The following is a 14872-nucleotide window of genomic DNA, read 5'->3' as shown; positions in this document are numbered from 1 at the left end:
ACGGCTGTGCCATCTATCCGAATTGTTTGAAACGTCGCATATCGGTTGTTAACAGTTATTAGTTCAACCTGCCACTGTAGCTACTAGCTACTACGCTGATCTCCCTTATACACCAGGATCAAAATCAGTCTCGGAACTTTTTGTATGAGTAGTGTATAATGATTATTTGGATGCTTTAGCTCTTCCTACTTTCCATGATTGGTGAAAAAAGTTGGAGCGAAAGGCCATCATAAGCAGGAAACCGTTTATGTGCTGTTGCTTTACCTAAAGGTGTTTTAGCACTTTCCATGCTACCTTCAGTGTGTTTTATTTATTTTCTTTCTCACATGACGCTGTCAGTTATGACTGCATGCATTGCACAGATTGTCATACTTTTCTGTCGCTGATCTTGCCTTCTTGTTTGTGGCGTATTAGAACAAGTATGTCTTTGGCTATTGGCGGATTTAACTGTTACACACTCATCTGATCCACAAGGTTTCTGCCGCCATTTCAAATGTTGTTTTTCTGATAACAGCTTATAAGGACTATTACTACCGATACAGGTGTGACGTGGTAAATCGTACCCCTTGCGCGTCGCTGCTTGTCTGCAGATTTCAGAGCTGAGCGCGCCTTTTTCTGGCAAGAACACAGTCTTGGCGTTACGTTCACCAGTGTGCAAACGCCGATAGTCACGCTCCAGAGTGCGAGCAGGGAAATCGTTGTTCATGTATCGCACGGAAATGTCGCGTGCAGTTGAATCGCATCAGAATTCTACGGACAGTTTGCGGGTGTGATGAAATATGAATTTCGAAGGCTTTTTCCTCCTGTTTGTAGAGCAACAGTGAATAATTATTGGGTTTATTAGCGTAGGTTGCACGAAATCAACGTAGGAGTATAAATCAGTATCGTCGCCCCGGGGACTGAGTGTTTGTGATGTCCTCGTCATTTCATCATCATTCGTGAACGTGGCGAGACTGGACTGCGTAAAATTGGGACTTTGTACGGGCGCTGATGACCGCGTAGACGAGAGCCCCAAAAACCAAAAATCATCGTCAGTATCGTCGTTCTTAATGAGTAGCAATCGATGCCGAGATATGATAATCATATCATAGTCTATCATAAAGGTTAATTTGGGAAAGAAATATAGCAGTGGTAGACTGCAGTCTAAAAGTAGAATAAATTTAAGTAATACGAACGTGGTTCCCCCTGCAATCTCGATTACTAAAATCGGGCATGCGGTAGTTGCTGCATTGGATAGATGGAAGAAACCTCCGCAAATAATTGCTGTAGAGGAACGTAATCGGGCACACCATGGAAACGTTGAACTAGTGTCCACAGCTAATCTTTCTACCATTGGCGGACATCGGAGAAAAAAGACAAACACACATAACTGGACCTCCGCAAGACCAAAAACTGTGACCATTAAATAGTGAAAAAAAATTTAAATGTGTGTGAAATCTTATGAGACGTAACTGCTAAGGTCATAAGTCCCTAAGCTTACACACTACTTAACCTAAATTATCCTAAGGACAAACACACAGACCCATGCCCGAGGAAGGGCTCGAACCTCCGCCGGGACCACCTGCACAGTCCATGACTGCAGCGCCCTAAGAGCGTTCGGCTTATCCCGCGCGGCATTAAGTACCGAAGGACTGTCAAGAGAAAGGAGTCTTACCATCAATGCAAACAACGTTCATGGGGCATTTTAACATTTCAGGAAACACTCAGAGGGGTAAGAGACCGAAGACCAAAAATTGAACGAATTGAGATGGTATTATAAAGTTATCGTGAACAGTATGATAGATAAGGTCGGATATAGACATTAAGTCAACAAGTATCATGGAGACAAGCTACAATGTAATTTTAAAAACTGAGCTACAGTCGTATACTATTCCTTCAGGGTACACAAACCACTCTACATATATTTCATGTTCCATAAGCGAAATAATTTTCATATCCAAAACATCAAGATTTTGTTGCGAGATTTTAAGTACCAAAGTGTCAACTGGGGAACCGGTGTTTGACGACACCGGATCGGGGACTGTGACGGAGCGCTCGGGACCCGAGCTGCAGCCATCTCACTTTGCGCGGACGTAAATGGACGTCTGTGTGTGCTTTGACAGCTGATGGCTGCATCGACTGCAAATGCGCACGAACGAGATTCTAGCGTTTGCGCTCTGTAAATTTGTCTTCGCTCCCGCCCGATCGCTTCATCATAGGCGTCAAGGTGAACACATATTTGGATAGGAATTTCTCAGAAATGAAGTATGAATGAGAAGTAGCCGCTTGCTGGACCCGGGCGGGTGCGTATGTGTGGTTTGACAGCTGACGGCCGCGCCACGTCACTGGGCTTGGCTATGCGCTCTACTAGACTGGGGTTGGCGGAGGGTGCTTGCAGGCGTTGATTGAATTATTTTGCGAGGAGGTGTGTAGGTTGTGCTATGAGTTATTTGGACAGTTTACGAGTACTGAGCGTGTCTAGACATACGTGTGCTGAATTACTTAGGAGGATTGTGAATGTATGTAATTAAATTATTTGCGTGAATTAGGAGCTGTTTGCGTGTCTGCAGACTATATTGTGAGCGCAGGCATAAGATGGAGAGTGTTTTGCCTCAGTGCGATAAATACACTCCTGGAAATTGAAATAAGAACACCGTGAATTCATTGTCCCAGGAAGGGGAAACTTTATTGACACATTCCTGGGGTCAGATACATCACATGATCACACTGACAGAACCACAGGCACATAGACACAGGCAACAGAGCATGCACAATGTCGGCACTAGTACAGTGTATATCCACCTTTCGCAGCAATGCAGGCTGCTATTCTCCCATGGAGACGATCGTAGAGACGCTAGATGTAGTCCTGTGGAACGGCTTGCCATTTCCACCTGGCGCCTCAGTTGGACCAGCGTTCGTGCTGGACGTGCAGACCGCGTGAGACGACGCTTCATCCAGTCCCAAACATGCTCAATGGGGAACAGATCCGGAGATCTTGCTGGCCAGGGTAGTTGACTTACACCTTCTAGAGCACGTTGGGTGGCACGGGATACATGCGGACGTGCATTGTCCTGTTGGAACAGCAATTTCCCTTTCCGGTCTAGGAATGGTAGAACGATGGGTTCGATGACGGTTTGGATGTACCGTGCACTATTCAGTGTCCCCTCGACGATCACCAGTGGTGTACGGCCAGTGTAGGAGATCGCTCCCCACACCATGATGCCGGGTGTTGGCCCTGTGTGCCTCGGTCGTATGCAGTCCTGATTGTGGCGCTCACCTGCACGGCGCCAAACACGCATACGACCATCATTGGCACCAAGGCAGAAGCGACTCTCATCGCTGAAGACGACACGTCTCCATTCGTCCCTCCATTCACGCCTGTCGCGACACCACTGGAGGCGGGCTGCACGATGTTGGGGCGTGAGCGGAAGACGGCCTAACGGTGTGCGGGACCGTAGCCCAGCTTCATGGAGACGGTTGCGAATGGTCCTCGCCGATACCCCAGGAGCAACAGTGTCCCTAATTTGCTGGGAAGTGGCGGTGCGGTCCCCTACGGCACTGCGTAGGATCCTACGGTCTTGGCGTGCATCCGTGCGTCGCTGCGGTCCGGTCCCAGGTCGACGGACACGTGCACCTTCCGCCGACCACTGGCGACAACATCGATGTACTGTGGAGACCTCACGCCCCACGTGTTGAGCAATTCGGCGGTACGTCCACCCGGCCTCCCGCATGCCCACTATACGCCCTCGCTCAAAGTCTGTCAACTGCACATACGGTTCACGTCCACGTTGTCGCGGCATGCTACCAGTGTTAAAGACTGCGATGGAGCTCCGTATGCCACGGCAAACTGGCTGACACTGACGGCGGCGGTGCACAAATGCTGCGCAGCTAGCGCCATTCGACGGCCAACACCGCGGTTCCTGGTGTGTCCGCTGTGCCGTGCGTGTGATCATTGCTTGTACAGCCCTCTCGCAGTGTCCGGAGCAAGTATGGTGGGTCTGACACACCGGCGTCAATGTGTTGTTTTTTCCATTTCCAGGAGTGTATATTAGATTTCTCAATAAAATTTTCGAAAGTAAATAGAGTGGACTCCTTCCTTACTTTCCCCAGCAGCCTAGAGCAGCATGAGTAATTTTAGCATAATTCTCGCCCCTACAGACCACCACCTATGATTAGGTCATAGGAGGGATGACAGTTCTGATGGCAGTAATGTGTATTATGTCAGTTGGACAGTAAACCTCATGGTAGAGACACTGCCTGCAAAATAAAGACTTGTGTTCAGATCTGTTGTCCTGTCATTTCTCCCCACCATCTTGGATGACGTCATGCTCTGTGCACATTATTACACGTTAGTACAGGTTAGCCTGCCAACATGGCTCGGTAAGCGGGTGTGGTGCTGGGCTGAGGATCGTGGTGTAGACTTTAATTATTTGATTCCAAGTCCAGGTGGGTGTGGCACTGGTGAAAACTGATTGCAAGTCCTAGGTTCTGTGAGGTCGAATCACGTGACTAATGCAGTAGCCAACAGGAGTGCAGCATTCTAGGGTTGGGGTGTGCTAGGTCATGGATGAACACCACGCTGATGGTGGGAAAATGTGGAATTTCTCATTTTATGATTGAATATTGACTCGTAAATTGAGTTATTGGATATGATTAAAATTGAAAGGAATTAAGTACTTCGGTAATAGATATGTTAGATGCGCGATGTGGGTGTTACTTTGGTTACCTTATTTACAGAAGACTATGTCTTATATGGAGGTTGTGGCCGAGGGTGTGTGACGTAAGCAGTCCGTCGCTCGTGGACCACTGACGTGGCGCATTTCCGGTTATAACGTATGCGCCAGAGAGAGCAGTTGATCTTGTATCATCACTCGACTTCACGGTAGCACGCTCTGGTGGACACGATTTGAACTAAGTCAGTTGGGCTCTGGAGATCGTGGTGAACACAGTGGGTGCCGTCATCTTGAATACCAGTACTTGTGTCATTACCCGACGTCGCTGTTAGATCCTCTGGGGGCACCGACATGAAATAAGCCAGTTGGGCTGTGGAGTTCGCGGTGGGTACACTGGGTGCAGCCATCCTGAATGACGGTACTTGTGTCATAATCAGACGTTAGGGTGGCGCCCTCTGCTGGCACCGATATGAACTAAGCCAGTTGGAGTCCAGACCCAGTGGAGAACACATATGCTTGAAATTGGTTAAATAATAAAGACATGTCCATTTTTCCCGCCATTTTCTTTGCTTAGTAGAGATAACAGGGTTGTGATGGATTATCATGTTGGAATTTGAACTTCGCGCCATTTTTCTGGGCGAGGGAGGCGTGGCACTTTCCCGCCAAAATTCAAACTTCCCTCCAAAATCCGCAATCTTGATTGACGTCACAGCCGCCATTTTGGATGACGTCATCGCCGCAATTTTGAATAACGGTATTTTGGGATGGTACCAGCCTAGCCCCAGTACTGCTACAACCCTGCTCCCTTCCCAACCACTGCATCCCTTTCATGCCCCTCGACTCTTATAACTGCCATCTGGTTTCTGTACCAATTTTAAATAGCCTTTCGCTCCCTGTCTTTTACCCCAGCCATCTTCAAAATCTGAAAGAGAGTATTCCAGTCAACATTGTCAGAAGCTTTCTCAAAGTCTACAAATGCTAAAAACGGGGGTTTGCCTTTCCTTAATCTATCTTCTAAGATAAGTCGTAGGGTCAGTATTGCCTCACGTGTTCCAACATATCTACGGAATTCTAACTGATCTTCCCCAAGGTCGGTTTTTTCATTAGTCTGTAAAGAATTAGCGTAACTTGACCATATTCGTAAAGTAAAACTTAAATTAGAAATTTAAAAAAGGGGACACAATAACCCTTAAAAACTAAAAACCTTAACTATAATATAAGTAGTAACATATTATTAAAGGTAAAGGAATAATATAGGTAATGTTTTACTTTTTAGAGGTTTTTTGTTTTGTTTTTAAGTTTTAAGTTTTATTTCATGATTTTTAACCTTCGTATTTTACTGGTAGACATGGTACTAACGACACTCTTTCCCCACGTTCACACAAAATAATACCCGGGCCGAAATTAAGAAACTGCGAACTTTTCACTTACGTGATTTACTTGATCTTTTTAATTCACTCATATATTCACTGAATACGTTTTCATACATATTTAGCTGATTTTGTTAAAATAACCAATATACAGTGGCGTTAATTTTCAATCAAGTAGGAAGAAACTGAGCTGCCTTTGTGCACTCTTAAAATAGTCTGCCTAAACTATTAGGAAAAAATCATTTGATTTAGTATTCAAAAAAGAAAGCATTTCCTAATATTCCGCGAGCATTAGGAAGTGATGCCCTCTTTCTAATATGGAAACTGTTTAGTTAATATAGATGATGAAATCTGAACAACTGAACAGACATTTATGGAACATAGCTAAGAACCATCCCGATTAAACCAGCTTTCGAATAAAAAAAACTGTACTAAAATGTGGCCTTTCATTTAGAAGCTAGGATGCCACAGACAGATGCACAGATACACTTCAAAAGACAAACATCATCATTGGTGGTCAACCGTAAACGATAAACATAAGTTGTCGTGGGCTTTTATTTAGATCTAGTACTACGTAACCTGATGTATCTCTTATGTACTATGTAGCGTATATCAAGAGAGGGCGCTGGAGGAAAACATTTATACTTAATTTAGATGATGCAATTCGAACTGCTGAACAGAATTTCGTAGAACATAGGCAAGAACCATCGCAATTAAACCACCTTTCAAATAAAAACAACTGTACTAAAATCGGACCCTTCATTTGGGAGCTACGGTGCCGCAGACAGATACACAGACACACAAGTTAAAGTTGTAACACCCCTCCGTTAGCCTCGGGGGTTAAAAAATATTCTAGCACGTTCTATCCACATACGTTAGTTATTATTTAAGTGCCCCTTTTTCATTCAGGAGTACAGCATAACACTAGCTGAAAAATATCACGGAATCAGGCGCCCCTCCTTACATTTTGTTCATCGCTTTCAGAGAGAAACTAAGGATAATGGGGTGCGCACTGGAGGTATCATTGTAGCAAAGCAAAGCAAAGCTCCGCGTTCCGGGCCAGATGGACCAATCGGGACCAACCAATGCTGTGTCATCCCCTGCCAATGGCGTTATTTGAAATAGGTATGGGGTCAGCAGACCGCTCTCCTGGCCATTGCCGTCTGTCCTGACCTTGGAGCCCCTACTCCTGAATCAAGCAGCTCCTCAACAGGCGTCACAAGGCCGAGTGAACACTGGGCCTTTCCTCCCACCAAGGAATCAACTGTGGCAGCGCTGGGAATGGATACCGGTGCTCCCATTAGCAGTTACAGAAACTGACAACTATGTGACAGAAACAGGTGTCCATCCTAGACTTGAGTGGAATGTTTTATCTGTGAAAGTTGAGGTCTTGGTCTGTAGGTGTGATATCAGATCCTATTTTCCTCCACCTTGAGGTCTGAACCCATGTCCTCCAACTGTACTAATGAAACTACCTTTGGGGATTTCGCAAAGCGTTCGCATCAAGACAGACCTTGAGAGCCACTGCCTTCGCATGTAAGCTGGCCAGAACACCGTCCCCCTCACTCGCAGACACGTTTAGATTTTAACAGCGAGAAGAAAATTCAGGAATATAAAATACACTACTGGCCATTGAAATTGCTACACCGGGAAGAAAGGCAGATGATAAACGGGTATTCATTGTCCAAATATATTGTACTAGAACTGACATGTGATTACATTTTCACGCAATTTGGGTGCATAGATCCTGAAAAAACAGTACCCAGAACAACCACCTCTGGCCGTAATAACGGCCTTGATACGCCTGGGCATTGAGTCAAACAGAGCTTGGATGGTGTGTACAGGTACAGCTGCCCATGCAGCTTCAACACGATACCACAGTTCAAAACTAGTGACTGGCGTATTGTGACGAGCCAGTTGCTCAGCCACCATTGACTGGACGTTTTCAATTGGTGACAGATCTGGAGAATGTGCTGGCCACGGCAGCAGTCGAACATTTTCTGAATCCAGAAATGCCCGTACAGGACCTGCAACATGCGGTCGTGCATTATCCTGCTTAAATGTAGCGTTTCGCAGGGACCGAATGAAGGGTAGAGCCACAGGTCGTAGCACATATGAAACGTAACGTCCACTGTTCAACGTGCCGTCAATGCGAACAAGATATGACCGAGATCTGTAACCAATGGCACCCCATAGCATTACGCCGGGTGATACGCCAGTATGGCGATAACGAATACACGCTTCCAATGTGCGTTCACCGCGATGTTGCCAAACACGGATGCGACCATCATTATGTTGTAAACAGAACCTGGATTCATCCCAAAAAAAGACGTTTTGCCATCCGTGTACCCAGGTTCGTCGTTGAGTACACCGTCGCAGGCGCTCCTGTCCGTGATGCAGCGTCAAGGGTTAACTGCAGCCATGGTCTCAGAGCTGATAGTCCATGCTGCTACAAACGTCGTCGAACTGTTCATGCAGATGGCTGTTGTTTTGCAAACGACCCCATCTGTTGACCCAGGGATCGAGATGCGGCTGTACGATCCGCTACAGCCATGCGGATAAGATGCCTGTCATCTCGACAGCTAGAGATACGAGTCCGTTGGGATCCAGCACAGCGTTCCGCATTACCCTCCTGAACCCACCGATTCCATATTCTGCTAACAGTCATTGGATCTCGATCAACGCTAGCAGCAATATCGCGACACGATAAACCGCAATCGCGATAGGCTACCTTTATCAAGGTCGGAAACGTGATGGTACGCATTTCTCCTCTTTACACGAGGCATCACAACAACGTTTCACCAGACAACGCCGGTCAATTGCTGTTTGTGTATGAGAAATCGGCTGGAAACTTTCCTCATGTCAGCACGTTGTAGGTGTCGTCACGGGCGCCAACCTTGTGTGAATGCTCTGAAAAGCTAATCATTTGCATATCACAGCATCTTCTTCCTGTCGGTTAAATTTGGCGTCTGTAGCACGTCATATTCGTGGTGTAGCAATTTTAATGGCCAGTAGTGTAGTAGGCCAACTGTCATATCAAGATGAACAACTCAACTTGATCAACTTTTCAAACTTCGCTAACATTGTTGGAACCTCGTGTTTCGCATTACAAAGTGGATCAGGTTGTGGAAACGGGCCAAGAGCAATTACTGTTAGTTATACCAAAACACACACCTTTATTCTCAGTGAAAATCACAGAAGCTACACACGGTTGCTTGTAAACACATTGCACGAGAACTCGAACAATCATAAAGGCAATAACTGTGGGACAACAAGGACGAATGAATTCGACACACAGAGAGTTTCCACAAGCGGTCAGCGACCAAATACACGTAGACCGATGAGACGACCGACCGAACGACAAACCCAGATCGGGCGAGTCTTGGCTATCCGAAGCTGACTGCAGCTCCAACCCGACTCAACTCGATGTCCGTTCGGAATTCGGAGACACGGCGACCCGGACACACTGGCTCGGACCCAGCCATGCAGAGGTAACTCTTGCGCATTGGCCATGACATCTCTGCACAAGGAAGGAACCGACCCACGTCCAGCAAGATGACCGACTCACGAGGCCCAGAAACGGTCAAAGGACCAAATACACGTCACTCGATGATACGACCGACTGAAAGACCAACCAACGGTCGCGGACAGTTCACGTCTGTCGCAAGCGGTCGGCGACCACTGGCTGTCGGCACCTCACTGGCGCTCTGTCCCCGACTTCACTGCTCCTACTGAACTCCCGACACACCACGAGCCGGAAATACTGGCGGTCGCTTCAAGGATAATAAGACAGTGCTCTTATCGATAAGCGCTGGTGCTGCCACTCACGGGCAGGTAAGACAGGAACTTAGTGTCGCCAGTAAATCGAATAAGAAAACGAGCCTATAGTATCGTAAAGAGAAGACGACAGCCGACCGCGGTGGACACGCGGTTTAGGCGCTGCAGCCCGGAACCGCGCGACTGCTACGGTCGCAGGTTCGAATCCTGCCTCGGGCATGGATGTGTGTGATGTCCTTAGGTTAGTTAGGTTTAAGTAGTTCTAGGTTCTAGAGGACTGATGACCTCAGATTTTAAGTCCCATAGTGCTCAGAGCCATTTGAACCATTTTTGAGAAGACGACATACAACAAAGGGCATGAACACGAGCAGCGCACGGCTCAATTGTGTTAATATCTACACTTAACGAACAGCAAATTCTGACTGTAGGCACGTGTCATAGCCTGTTTCTCAGTTAAGGGAGCAGACATCAGCTTCCTCAGTTCCGAGACCCACAACATTAGTGGTAACGACCTACTGGGGCAGACATAGACGTCTTGTACTTCTCCAGCGTCGCCAGGGAAGAGGATACCTGTCATGGTGGCCATCTCTCAGGATGAAACAAATGTGGTCTAAAAGGTACCAGTGGCTGGAGGTTGGGTGTCATGGAAAAGAGGTGTCATGTTCTGAATCGAGACTCACGGTCTGGGAGGAAAGAGCGATTCTGATTGCGCTAGGAAAGGACGTGGAGTGGTTACAGAGGGAGGAAAGGTATGAGGTGACGGCAACAGGACAGATTGCAGTTCTGTCGTGCCATTTGGTGTTAGTAAACTAAGATAACGGAGTAGCTAACTGAAAGTAAGGTTGGTAAATAGTAGAGGAAAAGTGAGCTTGGTTGATCGAGTAGTTAGTGCTTACAATGAGGTGCTCGCGTATCATGTCATTTCTGGAAACCCAGAATCTACTCTGTAGGAATCAACACGGATTCCGGAAACAGAGATCGTGTGAGACCCAACTCGCTTTTTTTGTTCATGAGACCCAGAAAATATTAGATACAGGCTCCCAGGTAGATGCTATTTTCCTTGACTTCCGGAAGGCGTTCTATACAGTTCCGCACTGTCGCCTGATAAACAAAGTAAGAGCCTAAGGAATATCAGACTAGCTGTGTGGCTGGATTGAAGAGTTTTTAGCAAACAGAACACAGCATGTTGTTCTCACTGGAGAGACGTCTACAGACGTTAAAGTAACCTCTGCGTGCCACAGGGGAGTCTTATGGGACCATTGCTTTTCACAATATATATAAATGACCTAGTAGATAGTGCCGGAAGTTCCATGCGACTTTTCGCTGATGATGCTGTAGTATACAGAGAAGTTGCAGCATTAAAAAATTGCAGCGAAATGCAGGATGATCTGCAGCGGATAGGCACTTGGTGCAGGGAGTGGGAAATGAGCCTTAATATAGACAAATGTACTGTATTGCGAATACATAGAAAGAAGGATCCTTTATTGTAAGATTATATGATAGCGGAACAAACATTGGTAGCAGTTACTTCTGTAAGATATCTGGGAGTATGCGTACGGAACGATTTGAAGTGGAATGATCATACAAAATTAATTGTTGGTAAGGCGGGTGTCAGGTTAGGATTCATTGGGAGAGTCCTTAGAAAATGTAGTCCATCAACAAAGGAGGTGGCTTACAAAACACTCGTTCGTCCTATACTTGAGTATTGCTCATCAGTGTGGGATCCATACCAGGTCGGGTTGACATAGGACGTAGATAAGATCCAACGAAGAGCGGCGCGTTTCGTCACTGGGTTATTTGGTAAGCGTTACGGAGATGTTTAACAAACTCAAGTGGCAGACTCTGCAAGAGAGGCGCTCTGCATCGCGGTGTAGTTTGCTGTCCAGGTTTCGAGAGGGTGCGTTTCTGGATGAGATATCGAATATATTGCTTCCCCCTACTTATACCTCCCGAGGAGATCACGAATGTAAAATTATAGGGATTCGAGCGCGCACGGAAGCTTTCCGGCAGTACTTCTTCCCTTGAACCATACGCGACTGGAACAGAAAAGGGAGGTAATGACAGTGGCATGTAAAGTGCCCTCCGGCGCACACCGTTAGGTGACTTGTGGAGTATAAATGTAGATGTAGATGTGGTAAAGACTTCGGAGCTGTGGAGAGTAGGTGTTGTGTGGGGTCTGTGGACGGATGGATGCTTTGGAGATCTAACATGGAAGTGGGACAGAGAGACTGATTGGTATGAATTAGAGTAAAATTAAATGGACGAGGTCAGTAAGCGTAGATTTTTTTTTTTGCGATTTAACTTAGCATATAAGGAAGTATGTGGAATGGGGCTCATTTCAGGTATTACACGTTGGAGGTTCTTGCAGGTTAGGACTACTATTGTGCAGCGAGACAGCTGGGTAGACTTTTATATTTCATTGTGTGATGATTATTGTGCCGGAGTTGGTGGAGGAAATGTACGGCTTCGGGTGGCTCGATTTTAAGGTGTTGGAAGCAAGTAATGGCCCTGTTCATTATTATTATTATTATTATTATTTTCGTGCTCAATGCTGGTGGATAATTCAGTAGCTGACGAGTGTAGTCTGTGTTACTAAGTAGCCGTCACAACAACGATGTGCCTTCACAAAAGAAGACGAAGTAAATATACCACAATTTGAATCAAGAGCAGCTGCCAACATGAGTAACGTAGAAGTAAATCTCCTCGGAGTAGTGAAGCAACTTAAATCACTTAATAAAAGCAGGTGTTCTGGTCCAGACTGCATACCAATTAGATTCCTTTCGGAGTATGCTGATGCATTAGCTCCATAGTTAAACCGTTAGCTCGACGAAAGATCCATACCAAAGACTGGAAAGTTGCACAGGTCACACCAATATTCAAGAAAGGTAGTGTGAGTAATCCACTAAATTACAGGCCCATATCGTTAACGTCGCAATGTAGCAGGATTTTAGAACAATTATTGTGTTCGAATATTACGAATTACCTCGAATAAAACTGTCTATTGGCACACAGTCAACATGGGTTTAGAAAACATCGTTACTGTGAAACACAACTAGCTCTTTATTCACATGAAGTGTTGAGTGCTATTGACAAGGGATTTCAGACCGATTCGGTATTCCTGGATTTCCGGAAGGCTTTTGACACTGTACCACACAAGCGGCTCGTAGTGAAATTGCGTGCTTATGGAATATCGTCTCAGTTATGTGAGTGGATTTGTGATTTCCTGTGAGAGAGGTCACAGTTTGTAGTAACTGACGGAAAGTCATCGAGTAAAAGAGAAGTGATTTCTGGCGTTCCCCATGGTAGTGTTACAGGCCCTTTACTGATCCTTATCTATATAAACGATATGGGAGACAATCTGAGCAGCCGTCTTCGGTTGTTTGCAGATGACGGTGCCGTTTATCGACTAATGAAGTCATCAGAAGACGAAAAGAAACAGCAAAACGATTTAGAATAGATATCTGAATGGTGCGGTAAGTGGCAGTTGACCCTAAATAACGAAAAGTGTGAGGTCATCCACATGAGTGCTGAAAGGAACTCGTTAAATTTCAGTTACACGATAAATCAGTGTAATCTAAAAGCCGTAAATTCAAATAAATACCCGGGTATTACAATTACGAACAAATTGAACTGGAAGGAACACATAGAAGATGTTGTGGGGAAGCCTAACCAAAGACTGTGTTTTATTGGGAGGACACTTAGAAAATGTAACAGACCTACTAAGGAGACTGCCTACACTACGCTTGTCCGTCCTGTTTTAGAAAACTGCTGCGCAGTGTGGCATCCTTACCAGATAGGACTGACGGAGTACATCGAAAAAGTTTAAAGAAAGGCAGCACGTTTTGTGTTATCGCTAAAAGTGGGAGAGAGTGACACAGAAATGATACAGGATTTGGGCTGGACATAATTAAAATAAAGGCGTTTTTCGTTGCGACGGAATCTTCTCACGAAGTTCCAATCACCAAATTTCTCATCCGAATGCGAAAATATTTTGTTGACACCGACCTATATAGGGAGGAACGATCACCACGTTAAATTAAGGGAAATTAGAGCTCGTACGGAAAGATATATTTTATTTATTTATTGTTCCGTGGGACCAAATTAAGGAGAAATCTCCATGGTCATGGAACGACTCAATACATGAAATTATAACACGACAGTAGAAAGAGATGAAATGAAATATAAGTAACATATTCAGGCGACAATATGTAAGTTTGAATGAAGAAAATCAACAATGTAACACTGGAATTTGCTTAATTTTTCAGCTCTTCCTGGAGCTCCTCGACACAATAGAAGGAGTGAGCCATGAGGAAACTCTTCAGTTTAGACTTGAAAGTGTTCGGGCTACTGCTAAGATTTTTGAGTTCTTGTGGTAGCTTATTGAAAATGTATGCTGCAGAATACTGCACTCCTTTCTGCACAAGAGTCAAGGAAGTGCATTCCACATGCAGATTTGATTTCTGCCTAGTACTAACTGAGCGAAAGCTGCTAACTCTTGGGAATAGGCTAATATTGCTAACAACGAACGACATTAAAGAAAATATATACTGTGAGGGCAGTGTCCCTATTGAATAGGGATCAATAAGAGGTTCTCGAACTTACACCACACATAGCTCGAACAGCCCATTTTTGAGCCAAAAATACCCTTTTTGAATCGGAAGAATTAGCCCAAAAAATAATACCATAGGACATAAGCGTATAAAAATATGAGAAGTAGACTACTTTTCCTGCTGAACTGTCACTTATTTCAGATACTGTTGTAATGGTAAATAAAGCAGCATTTATGAATGTATGCTTTCCCGGCGTATACAGCTGGCAAAGAGTTATCGGGCTTCCAGCCGGATGGCGGTGTCTTCAAACTGCGACGTTTCGGCGAGTGACATACTCGTCATCTTAAGGCGAAGTGCCGAGACTTTTCGGATGCCGGTCTCGGCAGTTCGCCAGAAGATGACGAGTATGTCACTCGTCGAAACGCCGCAGTTTGAAGACACCGCCACCCGGCTGGAAGCGCGAGAACTCTTCGCGAAATCAGCATTTAGTTTCTGAACAAGATCCTGAACATGGGCTTTCCAC

The 14872-nt window shown here is 45.5% G+C and overlaps 1 protein-coding gene across 1 annotated transcript in view; it reads left to right on the top strand.

The window, feature by feature from the left end:
• The window catches only part of LOC126161254 (reversion-inducing cysteine-rich protein with Kazal motifs-like), a 480526-nt gene that overhangs the window by 348496 nt on the left and 117158 nt on the right, over positions 1–14872 (top strand). The window lies entirely within an intron of this gene.

The sequence above is a fragment of the Schistocerca cancellata genome, chromosome 2 (assembly GCF_023864275.1).
Source record: "Schistocerca cancellata isolate TAMUIC-IGC-003103 chromosome 2, iqSchCanc2.1, whole genome shotgun sequence".
NCBI classification, from domain to species: Eukaryota; Metazoa; Arthropoda; class Insecta; order Orthoptera; family Acrididae; genus Schistocerca; species Schistocerca cancellata.
The sequence above is the reverse complement of the archived record's forward strand: the minus strand, read 5'-3'. Positions and strand labels throughout refer to the sequence as shown.